The following is a 13174-nucleotide window of genomic DNA, read 5'->3' as shown; positions in this document are numbered from 1 at the left end:
CTCTACTCATCACTCATTAGGCCCATAATAGAGTACAATGCCCCACTTGGCATGTACCTTAATTGGCACATGCAACAGCTGGTAAGACCACAGAAGTACCTCACCAAGAGGATCATGGGCCTCATAGAGATGCCCTATGCAGCTCGACTAAAGAAACTCCAGCTCTACTTGGTTGCTTACTGCCTACTCAGAGGTGATCTATGCCTGATGTATAAGGCCATGTCCAACCCGGGATTAATGGACATGCTCCACCTCAAGAAAAAACAAATCTCTTAGAGACACACACTCCAGTGAATTAAACCTCAGCAAAGCAATAAACAGGACATGCTGGAGGGATAGATTCCTGTACCAGAGACTTCCCTCACTCTGGAACAGAATCCCAGTTGATGTTAGGCAGAGCCCCTCGCAAACTCTCTTCAAGAGGAATCTTGACAAGTGGATGGGAAATTGTAAATTTACCCCTGGGATCACTTCAGTGGCCCTGCTAGACAGCGGCCCAGGAAACTAATTTAAAAGGGAGGCAAAAGCCAACACGTTCTGGCTAGGCTTATAAATGCCCTTGGGCAGATAGCCTGGTACCTACCTATGAACCTATGAACCTACACGCTCTAGGGACCTAAACCTTGTCACCACAATAAACAGAACATGCTGGAAGGATATATTCCGGTCCCAGAGACTTCACATACATCAGAATAAACTACCCATCTATATCAAACAAAGCTCCTTATTAGCACTTTAAGAAAAATCTTGATGATTGGATGGGAAATAGGAAATTCACCCTGGGGATCACTTCTGTGTCTCTGCTCTACAGTGGCACAGGAAAATAAATTTCTTGGGTGGCAAAAGCCAGGGTACCTTTTTGGCTGGGCTTGTGTAGGCCCCAGGGCTAATAGCCTAGTACCTACCTATGAACCTATGAACCTTGCCTAAAAAAGGTAATATGGGGACAGCAAGCACCTTGGCCAGTATTCAGAAGCATAGGGGCAACAGATGCAAACCATCTGCAGTGAAGCAACAAGGCTTGCCTGTCATGTCATCACAGGCAGAGACTGGATCCCCTTTGAATGACACCAGAAGTTCAGCCAATTGTTGAAGTTTATCATCTTTCTGTTATATTGCAGTATCATGTAGGTGAAGGGAAGATGCTCCTCAAGGTTTGCCCCTGTGTGTGCCAGCATGTGGTGCATCAATGCATACAATACACTCACAATACACCTAGTATGATAAGCCTGCTGAGGTTAGCAAATGTGAAAAAAAACTTTGTGCAGATTGTCAGCAAGTAATGTCTGTATTGCACCTTGTAACTCCATATTGCTTGCTGAAGTGTAAAGAAGTACTTAGTTTGGATTAAGATCACTGCAATTGCCAACTGTGTTGTGTGTCTGTCTGTCTGTCTGTCCCTCTCTCCCTGGGGAGGAGCAACCTTTCTGGAGACTACTCACACACCTTAAAAGTGGTATACCCATCTTTGTCAAGTCTGATGATGTCACCATCCTACAAATATACCTGTGGAAAGGCAAAATCCCAGTAATGTGTATAGCATGTTGTGTAAATGCGTACAGCTGTAGTATCATAATGTAATTAGGTAGGGGTTTGAATCCTGCACTTGCTTACTGTGTGTGTCTCCCTGGAAAGGAGTGACCTTTTTGGAGACTACTCACACCCCTTAAGAGGGGTATACTCATCTTTGTCAAGTCTGATGATGTCACCAACCTACAAATATAGCTGTAAAAAAGTGAAATCCCAGTAATGTGTTTAGCGCGTCATGTAAATGCATACTGCTGCATTATTGTAATGTATTTAGGAAAGAGTTTGAATCTCGCACTTGCTGACTGTGTGTGTGTCTGTGCTCCAGGTGTGTGACACCGTTGGCCAATGTGGAGTGGGTTTTGATTTTTCTAGTATATGACATATCACAATGACAACTGTATGTGGGGCAAATCCATATACATACATGTGACCGCAAGTATTTCATAGGTGGGTACTCTGCTTTCTCCATGAATGCATGTGTTATCTTTGCCAGAACGTGCTGGTGCTTTCCAGACCTTAGGTCACTTCTGTATGATTGTGACAAGCTTAGCCACTGCAGTGATCCCTGGGCTACGTCTTCCATTCCACATCCACTCATCATGGTTCTTTTGAAGAGTGTGAGTGATGGTTTATGCTTGAGATATATTTGAAACCTGTTCCAAAGCAAGCAAAGTCTGGCAAAGATGACTAATCATTATAGGTGTGCAACAACCTCTGTGGATCTGCATGCAAACCCTTTATTGCTTATGTGCTCCACAGAGGGATTTCCAAAACCCTTTGGTAATGTGATCATCAAAGGAGAGATAACTTATGTGATCATCAAAGGAGAGATAACTTAACATATGGCTCTATGTATACATTAGTACCTGTTCCACATTTTGGAGGCTACTACCTATGTGGTACTCTGGGGATACTTTGTTTTCTAAAAGTGGATAACTATGCTTTCTTAGGTTTATAGCTTTACAGCATGAGTCTGACACCAGGTATCTGTCTGTATGATACCCTTTTGGAGGATGCGTGTGTCATCTGGAGAATAAAGTATAGCCCACAGTATGCATTGTCATCAAACATGGGCAGACATATCCCTACTGTGTTTGCTTGTACCTAAGAAAGCTATATGCCAAACAGGAGTGGTCCCAGAACTGAGTGTAGGTGAATACCACTTGTTACTGGCATAGAATAGTATATGGAGGCTGCAAATGTTACTGTGTGTCCTACATCTGTGTGTCAGTTGTCAAGCCATCATATAACAATTGTTTATGGTCAATCTGTTGAGGTTATGTATAATACCAGTATGTGGGATGGGTATGAATTGCTGGTGAGCTATAGCTTGGCTGTGTTGACCTACCCTCCCTCACCTATAGCCTTGTTGACTGGCTTGAAGTCTACTAGGTGTAGGAGCCATGATCTGGTCTTTAAAGAACCTAAGTGGGTATGGTGCAGTGTTTGCAGGTTCATAATGTCTCTGTTAATGAGTTCCATAATGCTGTGCTCCATAGCCTTCCAGATAACATTGGTCTGGCTTATAGGCTGAGAGTTTCCAGGACCTGTTGTAGTTCTACCCTTTATCAATTTATGTTAACATTTGCACTGGGTGTGATGAGGGTGAACAGGTTTAATAATAAGTATATTAGAGGGTCAGGCCAGTTTTGAAGGTTAGTAGACCATGCCAGATAGGCAGGATTAAGTTGGTTTGTACATGTGCTGAGGAGGTATGGAGAGTATATTGTGAAATAGATGCTAAGGATGAAGCCGCCAGGTAACAGGAAAAGAGGAATGCCTAAGATGAGGTTTATGGCTGTGGTGAGAGAGGACATGCAGGTGGATGGTGTGATAGTGCAAGATGCAGAGGCCAGGAAGAAATGATGTACTGTGTCGACCCCTAATGGGAGTATCCAAAAGGAGAAGAAGAAGAAGTCATTGTAGCTCAACCCTTGTGGACTGTGAACACCATTACCGTGTGTCATTCCACAAGTATGTAACCTGTATAGAGGCTGCATCTGGACAGAGCATTTAGGTGAGTGGTGACTTCATATGTCAGCTTGTTTATGACACAGCCAGGGACACTGTCCAGTACCATTGCCACTGTGGTGTGTTAAAGAGATGTTTTAACTAGAGTGTCTGTGAATCATCAGGTTTTACATTCTTCAGGTCTGGAAATGTGGCCTTTGTGTAATGACAAGGTGGTGAAATCTGCATTCAAACTGTCTGACAAGGGATTGGTAATGTCAGTCAGATAAGTGTACTTAGTGACCATTTACATTAACTGTGACCCGATCTGAGATTTCCCCTGTAGATTATGAACAACAATGAAGAAAGCTATAGTGTTGTCTTTGGAATCCTTGCCATTTGGTATTTTGAAGCTTGTCTTGTATGTTTATTGAGGGATTGTATTTTCCCAATGATACTGACCAGAGAGGTTATCCCTTCTTGGTATGTAACTCTTTTGGTAAAACTTCACACCTTCTATTATATATTTAGTTTATGGCAGGCGTCCATGAGACTAATGCACTTTTACTGTATAAGTGAGAATTTCTTGTGTTTGTGATAGCACAGTCTATGCAACCCTGTAGATGAATAATGTGCATTAATAAAGGATTATGCAGCTGGGACAGTGTTAACCTTAGTAATGCAAACCAATGACAAATAGCAACAACAGCATCACCCACAGCACAGTGTCAACCCATGTCATACACACACATGTGTACTCAAGTTCCAAAATGTGCGTAGTACAATGCATACTGGCCACCAATAGAAAGTATGAAGTGTTAACACTGGCCAATACAGGGCATGTCACCCTGCGCATGTGTTCAATATGCACATACATGCAGACAGTGCACCTCCACCATGTTCACAAATGTACACCTGCAGACCTGTGCTGCACACACCCCACACTTACTCTCCACTGTATAACACATGCTGACACAACTACACACATCAGCCAAGTGGCACATGGGCAAACAAAACACAATTGGAATAAACACTGCTGGAAACAATACAGCATTGCTAATTACAGCTTTAATGCATCATGCCTGCTCAGCTACACCTTCAAGGATATTATTACACTTTACTGCTGATAACATGCTACACATTCAGCCATTGCTATACTTTATTAAAGTCACCCTGTGTATCAGCACCATGTTAGCCTGTTCCTGCATCAATGTTACAGATGACAGGAGGTGGCACAGGTTTCATCATATGCACAGGGTGTGTTGTTGGTTTGTCAGAGGCCTACACTGAGCCATACAATCGACATGTCTGTGTGAGTGTGTGTGTGTGAGGTCTATGAGTACTGTTATGGGCCAATGTTGATGTAATGTATGCGGGTATGTGTTTGCCCTAGGTTTCTGGTTTTTGTGTGTGTGTGTCTGCATGCACACAGTTCCACCATGTGGCTGCCATGTACAGGGATTTGTGAGACAGCTAAAGACTGTACCTGGCAGGCTTTACAGATCACCATCTCTGGCCAAGGATACAGAACCTGTGCCTGGCAGGGGTGCCACAGACAGTATCAGGTACTAATCCAGACTGGGTACTATCCAAAGAGGTTGACATATGTCCACTGGATCCAGGTCCCTGCTGGGACTGGCCAGAGCCACGTGCACGTGGTCTTCTAGGATGGTCTATGGACAGCCCCCTCAACATTGCTGGGGCTGGTACTGGCACTACAGGAGTGGCTGTGACTTGCTGGACGTCCATGGCGACCTCCAGCTGCTGATGTTGCTGGCATATGTCCATGTCGACGTCTCATCTGTCCCGCACTGTCCTGACACATGGACATGACATTGTGAAGGACATCCAATGTCTCACCCCAACGTCTGTCAATGACCTCAGTGTAATTACATATGGCACCTGCTAGGTCATGGCTACTGTAATTTCCAGAGGTGTTATGAGCCTTCTGCACCCTTAGTGCCTGTCTGGTGTACCGCTCCATTCATGTCTGTGCCTCCATGACAGCCTGGAACATGCGTGTGGTAGTAAGAGGTGTGGCACGTCTGCCAGGGGCATGATGACCAGAAGTGCTCTGACAAGAACCCCTGGGCATCTACCTATGTGGTACCATTCCAGACATCTGGCTATGGCTGCTGTGTCCTGATACATGTGCCAAAGATACCACACTCTCCTGGCCAGTGCCAACTGTACACTGTCCCTCAGATAAGGGCAATGGTGATGATGGATGTACAGGCAGTATGACTGTGTGCATGGATGGGGTGGAGACTTGTGTACTGTCAATTGGTGGCCCAATAACAGACCCTGACAAACCTGCCTGTGCCTCAGCACACCTATCCTCATGATCACTGTCTGTCTCAGTGACATCAGGTTCTGTGTTGTACTGAACCAACCCCACCTCGGCACCTGTGAGAGGAAAACAGGAATCACACTTTAAGACCTGAACATGATGTCAGACCACATGCACACATGCACACACACAAAAATACACTCCTCCCTAAAGCAGACACACACAACAGCAATCACAGAACATACACAATAGCAGGTGATGGTGGGGTACAGTATCACAAACAAAACAGTCATATCACACATGTCAGCATGTAGGACATGTGTTGCTCAACAGCATGCAGTGCAAGTGTAGACAGTCCTTGTTACTAACAGTATACATGGCTTTGATGCAAGTGTTTTGTTATTAGGTGATGGGCCTCCCCCTGGAACACAATGCATACATGGACACAACATTGCTGTGTAGGTATTCCAAACTCAATAGCATCACAAAACATATATGTGTCAGTTGTGCAAATGGTGATTGGTATGCATATTGTTTAGAGGTGCGTATGTGTGCACACACACAACATTAATGTGTATAGCAATGAAAGCTATGTGTAGTACTGTGGTTACAATAACTGGATAATGTATAGTACCATAGGCCATCATCATGAAGCATCATGTGGTCACTCAAGGCTACAAATGTTTCCCAAACCAGCACTACTTATGTTGTGCTGGAACTGTACTACCTTGGCTACATTCACCATTTCATAAACAGTTGTTACATGAGTTTGTAAGGAGGCCAATAAGGAGCATTCCCTGACATGAACGTGTAGTGTGTTGAAGAGTGTTTAAATGCCCCATGATAGGCCTCTACCCCTCAGGTATATTATGTGTAATGTGTGGATGAGGTTTTGGATACTGGAGTGTGTCTTTACAGAGGGTTTAGGAATCCTTTATGTGTAGCATGTTAAAATGCTCTGTGTATGACATAGATGTGTATGTTATGTGCATGTTGAGTATCAACTGTGCCTATCCAATGATCACTACAGTCTAGCCACATTTGTTTGAGATGGTTTGGGTACTGCATGTGTTTGAGGCAGCTAATCACATTAGTGAGATGTGCATGGTCTTACACCAAACATGCACAACATGCATTATGGGTAGGTGTGTTACATGTGTACATGGCCTACACCTTAACTATGGCATGCACTTTTTATTTACAATAATAAACGTAGAACACACTCACCAGCATCTGTCTGCTGCCTTGATGTCACCCCAGAGGGACCTACATAGAGATGAGACAGTTTGCCAGTGGCCACAACTGTGGCATTGCTACTGTGTGTTTGCAATCTTACAGTACAACAACAGTTTACATTCGCAGGGCTACAGAATATGTTCCAAATGATCAGTATTGCACAACAACAGGCTCCACATCTTTTAACGACACACTCCACATCTCACATATGCATGATCTACCAATACAGATAACAGTAGTCTACAGATATGCCATGTTACCTGCATGCTCCATGTGTGCTTGCTGGGTGGCTCCAACCTCCATCATGGTGTATGTCTGCTGCTGTTGTTGTTGGGCAGGTGCCACCAGGCTCAGGAGCAGCTCCTCCACTCTGGTGAGGGGGGATGGATATTAACACCACCTCCTGTTGCAAGCTGTTGTCTTTGCACATCAGCAGCATGCTGACTGACATGTCTGAGAAAATCACTACAGTGGTGGTGTACCTGCTCATATGTCCGGTTATGCAGGTCTACTTCATTTACCCTTTGGACAACATCTTGCCACATTGCAGTATGCTCCTGCTGGTCCTGGCTGGTTCGTGAGAACATGAGACTGTAGTGCTGAATCATACTGGTAGTAATTATGTAATCTTCAGCACTACTGTAAGTGGGGTTCCTGCAATGTGCCATGATCCCTGGAAGACATAAATATGAAAATATGTCTGAGTAAGTCATATGGCACATTTAACATTATACAGTACAGATATCACTGAACTGCCATGTATAGCAACCTATTAGCTAACCAAGAGTGAAACACTTTAACTGCCACTTATTACTGCTCACCCCACAACTGCTTGGAAGTGCCTGGCTCACTTTCAATCTAATGAACCATGTTCTGCACAGCAACAAAATAAAATCACTATATAAGACTATACAAGAGTACCTGGCACACTGTATGCAACACGATGCACCACCTAGCCACAGCAGCTATACATCAAGCTAATGTGTAAAGAAATATATCATCCATCACAATGAGTGTAAGGTACAGTAAATGTATTACTATTATACCACACAACTTGTTAATGGGAAACCCATGTCCAAAATATGTGAACAATTGGGAATATAGGTCGCATACTGCTGTAGTACACTATGAATGTTGCTAGATACGCAGTTATATGTTTTACCACACATATGTCAAAGGACATGTTACAGACATACCCACACAGACATGAGACATAATTACAGGACACAAAGATATGACAACCCAGATAAGCTTTCAGTGTGTACTATACAGTACTGTGTGTCAGTACTTACACAACCTTAATCTTGAGAAATGTAATCTGTGATGAACACAGGGACTACACAAAACAGTGGATGCAAGCAATGTGGACATACACCATACTTTGCTGTACAGGCCCAGATCTTCATGTAGTACTACAATACACACAGGATTTGGATTCAACATCAGTACCAATCAATAATCATAGATGTAGTACTTTAGCCTCCAATGACACACCCTAGTTAAAACCAAGGGACTTAATCACACTGTATGCAATAGCATTTTTTCTGCCTAGCAACAGAATACACAGCTTTTGCTATGATCAAAGCAAGGACCCATAATACCATGACATAAACAGTTTCCCACTAAGCTATCCCACAGATACATATCTTTGACTTATTTGCAAACACATTGACCATCACAGTCAGTTAACAGTACAGAGAATGTATTGCAACAAGTAGATGTAGGTGTGCATGAGTATATATATATATATATATATATATATATATATATATATATATATATATATATATATACACACATCCATTGGTGTACATATACATATATATGTAGGCACATATACATTTCATCTTTCATAGTGAGAATATCAAGTATACAAAGGATGTGAGGTGTACAGTAATGTAATACAATTGCACAGTCTTGGGATAAATGCATTGAAGGTGTTCACAGCCCAGGTAGCTTTAACAGGCCTCACTGGCTTCAACATTGCAAACTGAACAAACCACCCACAGTGTTTAACCACCACATGTCATATACCAGCACTGTATGCTGTCTTGTTTGTCACACACTAAAACCTACATACAAATATGTGCATACTAACCTTCACCAACATATATATCTCCACCCTTCACAAACAGTTGCAATATGTCCCCTGCTCTATGCACATATACAGATGTGAATATATATGACACATATATATTTCTCTGTATGTGTGTGGCATACACACACACACACACACACAAGGTCCACACTGTTGAAAGTCCCTGGACCTCACAGCTGAACTGTTGGGCCTTGCTGCAACACAAACAGGTGTCACATATGAGCACGCACTAACATTGAGGGGGTATATATGGCTACAAATGCTAGATAAGCATACTAGACTGCTACAGCAGTTGCCAATGCTAAGCTACACTTTAATATGACTATCATGCATGTGTTGTTCTGTCATACCCATGTTTATATAATGTCAGCGCTAATCCCCCCAACAGCCATTGGCCACACTACTGTACAGAACACAGATAATATGGATCAGATCTTTGACATTTAATGCTGAGCTACACATTTTACAGGTATGTCCCACTGCCCACAGTTACACACTGTATTGCTCATAGCAGTAGTTTGCAGAACATCTATGCATAATTAAGAACTGCTGCCATATATGAATGGTTCACATAATGTAGACTATTTGTCAATAACATCTACTACATGCCAGTAAATGCATATGTGTCACTTACCTTTCCTTTGTATAATTTGGTAATATTTATTTTTCTTTTTCCTTTTCTCTGTCTCTATCTCTCTCTCTCTCTCTCTCTCTCTCTCTCTCTCTCTCTCTCTCTCTCTGTCAGTCTCTGCAATAGAGTGATTGAGTTTGTTGGCAGAGGTTGCAGCCTGCTTTTGTAAGTATTTGCACATGAGCATGTGATGGCCTCTGCACCAATTAGTGGCCACCACTTGCTAATTGCATGCAGCCTGCTGTGTAGTAATTGCAGTAATCACTATCATAGCAACCCAGTACTATAAATTACTAACTCAGGTAGGCATGGCCCTTTCAGCTTTCCAAGATGGAGATCATCCTTGTTTGCTGTGGACATCATTTTTAAGACAGAAGGTTGATATAGTTCTTATATCAGTATCCAGAGGTGTAGCCAGAGATTTACATTTTGTACTCAGACCTAATGTTGCTGCTTCCAGTACCCACTTGTCAGTGTAGAAATGTACTCACCCCTCAAAATGCTACCCGAAGATACATGGAAAGATGTACTTTCTTTTCAACTTTTACAAGTAACTGCCATACAAAGCTAGTTATTGAGATGTATTCCTTTGGCACAAGAATTGTTTGTCAACTGCTATACTGTTAATATTCATTTACTCAGTTCTAAACATTTTGTGCTTTTTTAGTGTTGACATTAGCACAAGCTGCTCAGGAATACTGGACACATTTCAGTACTGTGAGTATGCTTACCTACATCCTTGGTAGACCCTGCACACACAGGTATATTCTTCATTTGGATAGGGGTGCAGAAGTACAGAGAGCGTAAGTATTATTGTGTGGATTTTATCTTGCTGGACTTACAGGGTTGCTGTGTACATGTTAGTTTATCAAGGCAAGTAATCTGTCTGTGTAACTCCCAACTGTGGATCTATCCACATGGTAGCCAGAGAATAGCCTGTTATTTCTGTCTGTGCACCACACAGGTCTTTTCAGCAATAGAGCAATGGCATTGTTACAGTTGGTTGCTACAAGTACATGGCTACATCCATTTGTATTTCAGTGTTGTATTCCTACATAATGGTATGCTTCCGAAACTCCTTCCAAAGCTATTTGCACAGTGTGTAATAGCAGAAAGGCTGATATGCCTCTGTGTTTCTGCCTCTGCCAGACCTCTCAAACACTCAGGTACATATTTGAACAGACTCAGGGAAAAGTAAGGAAAAAGTCAGGAACACCTTTAAAATGTTAATGCCATTAAGTTGAAACATTGAGAGAATCAGAGCATATGAATTAATACACCTTTTCTGAAGTAAACAAAGTGTCTAACTCTTAATTATTGTCATTATACATTAAGTGTAATTCACCACCTTTCTGGCCAAAGTCAGTAGTTTTAGGAGGGATTCAGAGGGACAGAGCTAAATTTTGTGTCAAAATCAGGGACATCCTTGAAAATTAGGGACAGTTGGGAGGTATGGCTTCTGCCCTAAACAGATATGCCAGTGTTTGTCCTGCTGTGATACTGTGTGGGGTTGTAAAGTCATGGTGTAACATTATTTCCTGCTAGAATGGCTGCTTTTCTTATCATAGTCATGTAATGTAATCCCGCAACAACTGTTGGTAAAGATCCACAGAACAAGTTGTGTGGTATGGCATTCCTATTTTTCCTTTACATTCACTCATTCTGATGCATGATATATTTATTTCAGCACCAGCTTGTATATCTACCGTGGCTTAGTGGTACTTCATGTTGTGAAGTGTGTATAAGGTCCGGGGTTTGAGACTGACAGAGGTATTTTTATTTTGCTCCTGAGCAGAACAAGGGTCCTCACATACAGAGTGACTAAGGCACTTTTAAGCAGTTGTAAGTGGGTTTATGTGATGCTTAGCAATGCTTAGCTAAGCGCAAACAAGCGCACACTCGTGCAAACCCGCTAACTACTGCTTAATGGTGCTTACTCCCACTAACCCCCGCACTCATTTCTTTGAAAGAAAAAAAAATGGGGAGCTAGGAAAGTGGTGAAAAAGGGGCGCAAAGTGGGAGAGACAGTATGGAAAGTAGCTCGGGATGTGCAGGACGGGTGTAGGGAAGGTGCATAGCTGCCCATTTCTTTAAAAGCAACACCTGTGCATATGGAATAAATTTGGAGGTAGATATGAAACCTTCAACCCCTGAGAGAGGGATGAGGACAACAAGGTATGTTATAATGCCAATTAAATTGCATTTTATGTGTCCAGTGGACATGTGGCAAAATGGGCAGCTATGTATGGGGTGTAATTTTTTTTGGGAGCAGATTGCCCTTTTTTTTCAGGTGAGAGTGGAATGTGTGGTAGGGGAAGTAGGTATATTTGAGGAGGTAGGTTGAGGAGGTAAACAGACAAGACAAACAAGATGCATACAAGGGCGGTATATGACACATGTGGTGGGTGAACACCTTTGACAGGGAGGGATGTTTGGAAATTGCAAGCCCATGAGCCCACAGATGGAAACAGTGGGACTGAGGTCCCCACCCATGGGCAGTCACCACTGCACCTTCACAGCCCAGAGGGTGGCTGTGCTGGGGGCTGTGTAGGAGGGGCAGGCTGACCCAGGAGTTGCATCACTCGTGCCTCAAGCTGGCGTAGAGGTTCTGCAACAGAATGTTCAATCTCTCTACGCATCACAGTGCGGACCATTCGAAGGGTGATAGGTGGCCCTCCTCCGCCCACACTTGCACAGGGGGGCTGAGCCCCATCCCCTGCAGCACTTTCACTCAAAGGTGGCACAGGGCCAACGGAGGAGGAGGTCCCAGGCTGAGCATTGGACCTGCTGGTGCCAGGTGCCATGGCCAGCTGAGGTGGGACAGGTGGGTCCGCTGGGACCGGTCTTCCCATATGAACTATGTTTTGGAGGGTTTAATAAAGATAAGGGTTAGTAACAGTCAACAACATTCCCAATTAGTTATAACAGCATGCAGAAGTATTCCCATTAACCCAACACACCAGATTTTCAATAGTTGAAAAGCAAGCATAACACATGCATATATAGAGCAATAGTGGACATTACATTACAACAGCATGCAGGTTGAATTGATGGCAACAGACCACCAATATTGTGGTATTTTAACAGGGCACATGCATAGAAATAAATGCAATTATTTATAAACCAATAGGACATATGCCCCAACAAATGTTTTGAGATTAGACATACCGATTGAGGTGTGGAATTGCATTTTTTATGCACATACAGTAGGGTGGAAAAGGATAGCTCAATTAACAACTTATATATCCTTCTAGTTTTCACTACATTCCTATTAACTGCAGTTATATGTCCCTTACATGTATTATTACACTACCCAATGTCCTTATATTGTGCAATTGGACTTTGCTAGATCATTATATACATGAGCTGTATCTTACATACAAACTGTCCAAGATACAGATGTTACTGCTACATATTTTGAGAGTTGTTCACACACACT

Source organism: Protopterus annectens, chromosome 1.part0, assembly GCF_019279795.1.
Source record: "Protopterus annectens isolate FY-2018-M chromosome 1.part0, PAN1.0, whole genome shotgun sequence".
Lineage (NCBI taxonomy): Eukaryota > Metazoa > Chordata > Ceratodontiformes > Protopteridae > Protopterus > Protopterus annectens.
This window is presented reverse-complemented; position numbering follows the sequence as displayed.